The sequence below is a fragment of the Vanessa atalanta genome, chromosome 3 (genome assembly GCF_905147765.1).
Source record: "Vanessa atalanta chromosome 3, ilVanAtal1.2, whole genome shotgun sequence".
In the NCBI taxonomy this organism is placed as follows: Eukaryota; Metazoa; Arthropoda; class Insecta; order Lepidoptera; family Nymphalidae; genus Vanessa; species Vanessa atalanta.
This window is the reverse complement of record NC_061873.1, coordinates 12,448,493-12,460,247: the sequence shown is the minus strand read 5'-3', so window position 1 is coordinate 12,460,247 and position 11,755 is coordinate 12,448,493. Positions and strand designations below refer to the sequence as shown.

The 11,755-nt window shown below is 34.6% G+C and overlaps 1 non-coding gene across 1 annotated transcript; it reads left to right on the top strand.

Annotated features, from left to right (window-relative positions):
• Positions 1 to 11,323: 11,323 nt before the first annotated feature.
• On the top strand, positions 11,324 to 11,397 carry Trnai-aau. Its single transcript has one exon. It is a non-coding gene; the product is annotated as a tRNA-Ile (tRNA).
• Positions 11,398 to 11,755: the final 358 nt, after the last annotated feature.

The window sequence follows — 11,755 nt, the reverse complement described above, 5'->3', positions numbered from 1 at the left end:
TGTAACAATTTAGTAAATTGCATTCAAGTATCCTCTTTAAATTTCTGCACACCTACGGCTAGAGCGGTTCAAAATGAGACCATAGCCGATTTTTTAAGGGAAGTTATCGTCCCATAACCATTGGGACAAAAATCAACCTACGCTATTAATGTATATGAATATTACGTTTAGTTTTTATGAATTTTCTTTTAATGTTAATAAAATAATACTTGTGACGTGCATCCTGTAAATTTTACAAGCTTTACACACTAATAACAGAGAAAGGTAGTAACCGCCACAAATACCCGCAGCTGGATCAGGAGCTCTTCTTCTTATAAACATGTCCTTTAAGCTTTTATTTATAATATGGTTAGGTTAGGACAAATGGGTCACCTGATGGTAAGTAGTCACCACCGCCCATAGACAGAGGCACAGTAATAAATAATATTCATTCGTCAATGCGCCACTGATCGATCGGTCGAATGTGGTGAAATATGGTGACGTCATTATTATTATTTTTTATTACACAGGTGGGCGGACGGGCTTAGAGGCCAAGGATAAGCGGTTACCACCAATTAAGAAATATTAACCATTCAACTTTGGAAACTAAAATTTTATGTCCCTTTTGCCTGTAATTACACTAGCTTAGCCACCCGTAACACAAAAATACTAAGTAATGCCGCTGTGCAGTAGAATTTATGATGAATGGGTGGCATTTACCCAGGAGGGCTAAAAATATAAACACATTTGAAATTATACAATGTTTCTATACTTGTAATTAATTTCAATTGTCACTAGTTCAACGGTATATGGACTCAGTAGTGTGAGTGCTCGTTTGATTCTCACCCTATCTACTATTGTCGTCTCCGCTCTATCCGGAAGGGCAAATATTAGTAATTCCTTGATAATTGTCATTCTGTTCTATATTGCTATATATTTTTTTTTACAAAAACTGTTATATTACAAGTCCACTGCGCGACCACAGACGCAATATAATATATAGCATTGGTCGTCATATACTATACTATAATAGTCTATATATTATTACTTTAGTATCTATAAAATCGCCAATAATTCAATTATGTATAGAATATTTTTACAAATATTCACATTTTTTTTTACCACTAAATAAATAGTTTTCTGCTACACTTTATATCCCTAATAACCTTTCTCGACTTTGACCTCGGCTCCTGTGACGTCAGCCGGTCGCTTCGCGTCTGGAATATTAGCCAATGAAAGACCCTCATTCCTAGACCCTAGATCGTTGATAAAAATAAACGTGACACCTTTGTTTTGTTAATTGAACCTGCGTTAACTTTCAATTTTTTTTTTTTATGTTATAGGTGGCAAACGAGCAGGAGGCTCACCTGATGGAAAGTGATTACCACAGCCCATGGACATCTGCAACACCAGAGGGGTTACAGGTGCGTTGCCGATTATATATATTCTAAAGATTTTTTTGTTCAGTTTCAGTGTGATATCTAATATACATTATTCTATCTATCATACCCCACAGACACAAAAAGATTTAGGTATGGTAATACCTAAAACATTTATTTATTAATATAGTCTATTGCTTACAATACATTATATATGAACTTACTACTTATACTAAGTTCATATATAATGTAGCAATAGTGTAAATATAAATTTGTAATAATTAAATTTTTATTGAGTAATTAATTAAATTCTAATATGGCAACACACAGCCTACATCGAATGGCTAGAAATGTTTCGATAAAATTCTTGGTTATGAAAAACTTTTGAAAATTATTAACCGAATAGTGTATAACGATAGTTTATAGATTAATTATAAATATTGTATGGAATTTTATGAATTATGAAATATGGAAATCGGTGTTGGAAGAATTTTAAATCAAAAGTTTTTCATCTCATCAGTTTTCGAAAATCACCTGAGGAAAAAAAATTAAGAGTGATGTTTTTTTTCTGTAAACAAAGAAGTTCAGTAATCTCTTAAGTCATTTATTTACTTGGATTTTTTTCTTCGTCGCATTCGGGAAAAGTCGGATGGGTCCTGAGACTATCAATGGGAGTTATTAAAAACACGCCAAGCTTAAAATAAAACAACCTAATAAAAGAACAGAAACGACTACATGTTTAATATACAAATTATTTAACAAAAAACACATTCAAAATTAACACAAAGTATCACAATCAAATACATTTTCATTAAATGATTACAACAACCATTTAGGCAACGTATAAAAACTTGGCATAATTTTCGTAATATACGAATTCAAAACATTGCTAAATCCTCGAGTAAGGCGGGGTCGGCGACGCGCCAACGAAACCGGTTTCCGCCGGTTCTACATGCACAATATATGTAAAATAATATATTTGCATTAGTATATTTCTTTAGTATCGTTGAACACGTTGTTCCAAGTTCCTTAACCCTTGATACGTCATAACGACTGCTTTTTAAGGCGTAATGTCGCAGTGTTTCTATTATGGCAACAATGATTTGTAGCGTTATGTGCTTAGCGTTGAAATATTATTATTTTAACTTTATATTTAATGGAATATTCATCTGTATTTTTTTTTCTTCCTAAAGTAGGCACAAGTCTTAAAAGTATACCCACCTAGATTAGATAAAATAAATTACTTTCAATGGTTAGGCAGTATTTTTGTGTTAAAAAAATATTTTTATTAAATTTAATTTAGTTAATTTTATCTAACACCTTGTTTAATTACTTTATCTTTACAAATTAATAAAACACTACGCTCGATAATATTCCGTTATGATATAACTAGGATTGAAATTTAAAAAATTGTATCGAATATCGCACGTGAATCTCTAAATTCAGTAAGGTTATTTAATAACCTTCTGTGTAACCTTGCTTGAATCTGTCACATATTTACGAAAAAAAAAACTTTTCCCCACCACCGAATACGTCACACCCCTTCCTAAATGACACAGGCAAAGAGTTATGTGTGACATCATTTAAATATTGTCACAAGATTTCTAGAGACAAAAATGTTTGTTTATTTTTATAAACGTAGCAGATTAAATTAAACGTGTTCTTGGCAGACAATATTAACATCTATTTCGATCTGGACTTTGTTCGCTTCTGTTTTGGGTGGCGCTAGAAAATTCTATATCCATGTGTCGGCTCGGTACTGGCTAGTCTTTGTACCGTGGCGATAAAATAAATGTCTAAAACAGATTATTTCGATCGCATTTAGTCAAAACAACTATAATACGAAGAACATAACCTAAATTCGGAGGTATTGCTTTTTGCAAGTCGCTTAACAGCAATACTTAGTATTATTGTGTTCTGATTTAAAGGGTGAGTAAGATAATGTAACTACAGACACAAGGGACATAACATCTTAGCTCGTAAGGTTGGTAACACATTCCTACGTAAGGTGTGGTTAATATTTCTTATACTACTAATCTCTGGGCGATGGTGAACACTTAACATCAAGTGGTCACCTAAATATACTGTAATAACAAGTCGAACTTATTTAGAAACTCAGTCGAACTTACACTCGTCATTAGCATGACGTCTAAGATTTTGTGAACCTTTGGATTACCTACACTGACCTAATCACCCTTCTAACTGGAGATCTACAAAGTAGGTATTGATATTTAGCAGCCGTATAACTGATAAGTAGGCGGTACCCTTCTACCATCGGTGAATATTACATTTTGTAAATATGAGGACACTCATTGTTAAACATTATCTGGTCGATTTTGGAAGCAATTTTTAGGCACGAATACATAACTGTTGTAATATACTATAGGTATCTACAAATCTATAAGCGAAGCTATGTGTAAGCTTTATATGTCCGATTATAGCGAATATCGCACGCATGTGTAGCCCGTCACTAACAGTCGTCTCGCATCCGTCTCGTCGCGTGACTTCCATGACGTCAAATCTTTACATAAAACAAATATAATATTTAAAGAAAAAAGTACAGTACTTTTGATCTAAAATAATAAAATTCGAAAAATATGTTAGTATAAAATAAGTATAGGATTTATTCCTTTAAAACCAAAAAAAAAAAAAATAACCTAAAATATAAAACCTTTTTGCTCATAAGCATTTTGAGGATTTTTTAGTACATTTATTAGTAGGTACTTATTCAAAAACATAACGCAATACAATAGTGCTGTATTTTTATAGCAAATGGCCCATTTGCTTGTCCTGATCTGATGGTAATTAGTGTCTACCGTCTTTAGACATTTTGTTAATTTTAGAAGTAAATACTTGTATATTTTCGTATTATTATCTTAAAATAGTATTTTTTTTCTGGTTTTGACAAAACTGAGCGCAAATTTTAATCGTGACCGTATCATACACGTTATAAGTGAGTAGAATTGAACCCATGTACCTACTAAGTAACTAGTACGAGTACGAGTAGGTCCGCTAATCCAAAATATATTTGAAACGACCATATGAAAGTATCAGACGTCCTTAGAACCAGACAATTTAAACAAGAAATGCTTTCATTGGCAAAAATAAAATGTTACATACTTGTTAACATTGTATTGTTTTAAGGTTTTTAATACACGTTTCAGATTTTATCAACAAAAATACTTACGTTGACTATAACTTAAATATATATTTTGTTGGAGACTCATAAATTAAATAAATAAAGATGGCTGAGTAAAGCTAAACTTTATTACGTAATGCGTTCGATCTATCTATTCAAAGGTGCGAAATAGACAAATATGTACTAAATAGCCGTACTTTTATATAATATTTACATATTATTATTATATACCCGTTATATACGTTACTAATAACGGACATTTTAAATATTGAATAAGAATCTCATATTAAAAAAAAATTAAAATATTTCGGTGCATTGTTTACTTGACTACAATAAAATAATTATTATTTAATAGTGTCTATAACTCCCAACTCAGTTTATAAGTATACGAATGCATTATAGTGATGAAACGAAAGCGAATACAACATCAATGCAAATTCCCTGTAGTGCGAAACGCGTCTTTTTGTAAATACCTACGTCAAAACTGCTGTCACTTTCATTATTGGAAATTTGTATTGAATTACTTTCGTTTTTATTATCTGATACCTTCAATATACTAATCAAAGACAATACGATTTAGGCATAGACAATTTAAGTACTTTTTATAAAGTTATATGCAACTAATCCGAATGCACTTTTTGTATATGTATGCTGAAATTAAGCACACACTTGGTACTGACTACAATTCAATATACCTATTATATATAATATATATCATTTCTTTAGTTACATTGAATAAAAAAGTATGTTGTTTAAACATATTTTATATTTAAACATCTTTTAATTATTGGTCCATATCGCCTAGTAAAAATAGCTATATATTGTTATAGAGTGCAAAGTTTTTATAAGAATATAAGCAAACGAACAAAATAAAAATACCTTCTCGTAATATTGGTTCGATAATGCATAATATTATAATTCGCGAAGCCCACGTGCGACGTGCCACAGGCAGTCGTCCCGTGTCGGTGTCGTCGCGTGACTATGACGTCAACATCTGAATTAATTTCAAACAATTCATCGTAATCACTTGGTATCTCAAGCTATTTCGCTTATGTAAAGTACCTCGTTGGAGATGTTGATGTAAGATGGATTTATAAAAGATTTTGTAGTAATAGAGAGTTTTACCTACCAATAAAACTTACCTATTATTTTTCCTGAGATATCCGGAATCCATGTTGAGTTTAGTCTCTGTTTTTTCAAGTGTTCCGGCGTTGTTTACCCCCCTGCTTCCGGCCACCAACGCCCTCTAGATTAGTTTCGCTCTTTGTCCGCAGAGAGTTTTGGTGGTCACATTTATAGTTTTATTTCTTCATTATAAGCGTATGTACCAGGTAGGAATTATTTGGATTCCGGATATCTCAGGAAAAATAATAGGTAAGTTTTATTGGTAGGTAAAACTCTATTATTTGTTCCGTCATCGATATCCGGAATCCATGTTGAGTGATGTGTTTGTTTTCTCCTGGTACCGTATATAATTATACTATTGATGCTATAATGTGTTGTAATTTGTTGTGATACAAAACAATCATTACTTCTGAATTAATTCAAGTAAAATCCTTTTATACTTAACTACATATCATATTTGATTAAATTATTGATTAAATCAACGTAAAAATTCTATACTGCCTCAAAATATTGTGACAATGATAATTCTTTATTTAAATCAATATTATCAGAACTTCTTATCTGTCTTTGGTAATAATTTCTAAAAGTATGTTCCTGTTTCCAATTACCAGTAGCTAGAATTTGATCAATTGAATAGTTTTCTAACCAATTTAATGATGAGACAGCTGAACGTACCGAGCCAGGAGTCGCTTCAATCCCAGCTTCCCGAAGTACACTTTTGATCCATCCTCCAATAATTGTCCTCGACGCTGGTTTACATTGCCTTCGAGGTGTAATAAATAATTCTAAGAATTTACCTTCATTACGCCTTTCCTGTGATATTTCCAATAATCGACGAATCCAATATACTATATATAAGTTCTTCTCGGGATGCTGTATCACTTTCCAGCCAGATTGTCTATGAATAGCGGAATCTGTCTTGGAACCAAAAGCTGGCCACATAATAATAAAATTACCTTCATCTATTAGATGCTCTGAATCACATCTTAATAATGTTAGATCATGCACTCTTCGACCCGAAGCAAGAAGAAGCAAGATGGCTGTGCGTTTCGAAACATGAAAGAAATTTTCTTCATCGGGACTCTGATTCTTTAAAAACTTTAAAAGTACTCTGGGATTCCAAATTGGAGGTTTTGGTGATTTTAAATTTTTTGTAGAAATTGCTTTTAAAATTTGCTTTACTAGGAAATTAGATGATATATTTTGTTCACTAGTCTTTGTAAAGGTAGATATGGCCGATTTATGAACGAGAATTGTTCGATATGCTAACCTTTGATTATTATGGAGATATGCTAGATAGCGAGCTACAGATGACGGGTGTGGATCTTTAAAATCAACTGATTGATCTATACACCACTTTTTCCATTTGTTCCAAGCCGGTATGTAAGTACGTATGGTTGATTTCCTCCAGCTCGTTAGTAATAATGATTTTTCTTCCTCAGACCAATCTTGAATTAAATCTACCCACCTCGAATCAACCATGCTTCCAAGAGTATGTTCCTCATCTCTGGCGGATGACGGCCAGTTTTTGTGTCTATTAAGACTTGCGACAGATCTGGTATCAGGAACGGTTGTTGAAGAGCTCGCTGTTGTAGGTCTGCAGTCCAAAAAGGTTTGTTCCATTTCGGAACTATTAATATGTACTGACCTTGGGCAGAGTTCAGATGAGACAGCACCTGCGGTATCAGATTTGGCGGTGGAAATAGCCAGCCTAGGCTGTAGTTCCAGCGATGCAGAAAAGCATTGCGAGTTAGGGCTTTTTCGTCTGGATCTAATGCTACATACCTGGCTACGACATGAGCTGTCTCTGATGCAAACAGATCCACCACCGGCGTCCCCCACATTTTGAATATGACTTTCGTCGCTGGTTCTAGGAGATGCCATTCTGGGGCTGTTCTTCTGCGTGACAATGCGTCTACTTCGGTATTGTATCGGCCTGGGAGATATTGTGCAGTCAGATGTACATTTAATTGGTCCAATAGAACTAGGAGTTGTCTGGTTAACTTCAGAAGGTTTTTTGATCGCGTTCCACCTTCCTTGTTTATGTATGCTACAACAGTACGATTGTCCGACTGAAGTAATATGTGAGCATTTTTCAGCAATCGTCGTTCGTGATATACCGCTGCGTGGACCGCATATAACTCCTTGCAGTTCACATGCCAGGATAGCTGAGCTGTTGTCCACTGACCTGCTAACTTCATGTGTCCTAGTTGGGCTCCCCAACCTATATCGGATGCATCCGTCGTGAGTAGATGTGTGATGGGTTTCGAATGTATCGGTAATGTGCTGGTTGCCATCTTCATCCACCATTCCATTTCGATAAGAACTGGTTTCGGAATCATCACCTGATAGTGAGGGTGACTTTTCGGAAAATGTCGACTGTGGTATTGTATGGTTCGACAATGAATTCGCCCTCTGGGAACAACGAAGGAGGCAAAGTTGAGTCTCCCCATTAGGGACTGGGCCTGTCTGAGGGACCAACTGCCTTTCGACATCTGTTTTTGTAATGCCATGCGTAGCGTCCGGCACTTTGGTTCCGACAGGGATTTGGAATTGTTCCGTGTATCCCAAGTAACACCTAGAAATTCTAGGTGTTGTGTCGGAACCAGAACAGATTTGTCGAAGTTGATCGTCCATCCTAGATGCTGCAGCAGGCATATTGTAAATGTTACCTGATGCTGAAGCTGCTCGTAGGATTGGCTGGCCAGCAGGAAGTCGTCTAGGTAAACAACACATCGTATTTTGTTGCTTCTTAGATACTCCGCTATCCAATTTGTGACCATCGCGAATGTCTTGGGCGCTGATGATAAACCAAAAGGTAGACACGTCATTTGATAAAGCGACCCTTCGTAGCTCATTCTGAGAAATCTGCGATGTTGAGGCGCGATTGGCAGATGAAAATAAGCCTGGCTCAAATCTAATTTCACCATCCAGTCCTTGCTTTGTAGGAAAGACGGTATCCGGAAATGACTGAATAGCCGAAAATTTCCGACTTTCACGAAATTGTTCAATCTTTTCAGGTTGAAGATTGGACGTACCGATCCATCTTGTTTTGGTATTAGAAAAAAGTTGGACAGGTAGCTGGGAGAGACTTCTACTTTTTCGAGAATCTGGTTGTCTATCATGCTTTTGATTTGTTGTGACATTACTGGAGATATCTTTGTTGCAAAACTGGACATTGTTATTTGGCTTGGATATACCAGAGGCGGTTTCATTATGAAAGGAATGTGAATACCGCCTAGAAGTTTGCAGATGTGGCGTGGAGCTCCTAGATCTTTCCAAATATGTCGATATCGCATAAGACACCCACCTTGAAAGCGTTTGTAGTCATGCACGTCGAGTTTTGTTTTTAACGGGAGAGCGGGAACGAGATGTCTTGCCTTTTGGATATCCTGCAGGTCTCGCACTGGATTTCTTACCTTTAGTTCCTTTTCGGTTGCTAGATTTAGCTTTTCCCTGAGGGCCTCGGGAACCTCGAAAGGAACTTTCCTTGTGCTTATAATTAGACAAATTACCTCTGTATCCACTGCTAGTACTGGGACGACCCGCATCGTAGTTTTGATTTTGCATTGAATTTGCTGGGCCCATATTTTGATAAAGTTTCTCAGCCCCCCCTACTTTTTGCATGTAACTATTAAGCGAGTTACTGTCAAATAAGTTAATTGAATTAGGGGGTACCCTTTCTAAAATAGCACTAATGTATTCATCAGAAATTTGTTTAAGAATCGAATCTCTACGTAACTGAATTAAATCCGCTCTTCTACCGCATACTATTTGTAATATGTCGTCACTTGTTTTCATAAAATTCGAATCTTTACAAAATAAATCTTCTACCTTCTCAAAAAGGGTTGTGGCCGTCAATACTGTTTCCTTTTCAGTTGACCAATTAATAAGGCATTGTAAAGTATTGCGTAATTCATCTTTCTGAACTAAAAGCGCGTGAGTGATTGCCGCAAAAGAACGTTCCATTAAGTCTAAACGAATGTGTTCACTAGTAGACGGTAAATAACGTTTTAGTTCGTCATTAACACTGAGTTCTACAAAGCCCGGAGAAGTAAGGTACTTTTTCTGTACTTCTGCAAACCTAATTGAACTCCATTCTTCCGACTGAAATCTTTGTAACTCTTCTAACCTTTTCAAATAACTTTCTTTTGATTTTGGAAAAATTGGATCTTTAACTACCGTCGCGTAATCCGAAATATTTAACTGAGCCTTTTCTACACAAACATTGGCGGGTAGTTGTAAATTGATTCCCTCGACCATATTATCGTTTGAAAAAGGTACGGCTTTCGAGGATGACTCATTAATATTACTAGCATTCACTTCTTTATGAGACTGCGTTATCAAACTCGTTAAGAACGCTACTTGTTGTGACAAAATTTCAAATTGCAACTGACTCACCGATCGCGCCCGCTTCCTTGGTCTTGGTTCAGATTGCCTACCTTCTGATTCATCAGACCTTTCTCGTTCCACGCTACTCGAACTTGATGATGTATCCGAAGCCTCACTGTCATTCCTTTGTCTCTTCTCAGCTCGTCGAACCACTACTTCTTCCTCGTTATTATTCATTGTAAAAGCAAGGGGATTCCTATTCTACTTTAACTTTTACAAATTTAACACAAAACTGTATTCGAAAGTATTAATCTACTTTATATTCAAAAAGTAGGTAGTATTAGGAAACACGTCTGAACACTTTGAAAAACGACGCTATAATGAAGAAATAAAACTATAAATGTGACCACCAAAACTCTCTGCGGACAAAGAGCGAAACTAATCTAGAGGGCGTTGGTGGCCGGAAGCAGGGGGGTAAACAACGCCGGAACACTTGAAAAAACAGAGACTAAACTCAACATGGATTCCGGATATCGATGACGGAACAAATAATAAATATATACAGTTAGGTACTTATTGGGTTTGGAGTGTAGGTAATAAAATTTTAGTCAAATAACCACTCGTAGTTATATTATACACATCAAAAATCAAATATTTTAGCATTGGTGGATATGTAACATATTTTAGGGTAATTATTATTTTATGGTAGTGTTTAACTTGACAATCAATAAGAAAGTGTAATACTTCTATATTGAATAAAGGAATTTGAGTTTGAGTTTGAGTTTGAGTTTATTAAAATAATCATTTCACAAATCAAAATTTTTATTTTACGCTTTGGAAATACTTAGGTACAAACATATTTATCTACTTACATAAAAAAATTTGCATAAAACCTTATTAAGGTATTATTTTTCAATTACGTCAATTTTAAAAAGTAATATGATTAATGCTTCGTATATAGAATAAAATAAGCCGTATAAATTTAAGCAACATCCTGTAAGGATCCCACTGCTAAGCCCTTCTTATTTCTGGAGGCAATGTTAAAACTCACTCCACCGCGATGCTTCAATGGCTTGGTAAATAAGACATAACACCTCCTTTGTTCCAATGCTTACATTATCTAGACTATATAATATGTAGCTGGTATTTATCAGTTATAAAATTACAGACACAAGTTTCCGTCAATAAATATGTATCTATAATTATGCAAAGACAACTTATTTAAAAATTTGAAATCTATTTTCTCATACATCTTTGCAGCTCACGACAATTAACAAATATAAACTATAGAGTTACAAGAGAAATAAAATTAAATGAGGTTTTCATTCTTAAGATACACTGGATTGACATTTTCGAAATCTTCTTCATCGGCCCATTAGCTCAGTTGGTTAGAGCGTCGTGCTAATAACGCGAAGGTCGCGGGTTCGATCCCCTCATGGGCCACTCTACTTTTTCAATTTTTTTTATGTAAATTCAATTTTTTTTGTTTCGTACAATATATTTTAAAATGGAAAAATAAAATACAGTAATTTGTGAAATCAAAGATAATCTCTTAATTTTGATCAATATTTTTGATATTATTATCACAATATTCAAATACATATAATAATTCAACGTTATAAAAAGAAAAATCCTATAAAATGTCATGACACTAACTGTTTTTCGCTTAATTGGCCTCTAAATAACTAAAATTCAAATTAATTTCCTCATTAAAATAACTACCGGTAATGTGTCAATGTCAAGGCGAGCTTAATAAGTTTTTAAATGAAACTTGGTCTGTATGTATTATATTAATTCGTTA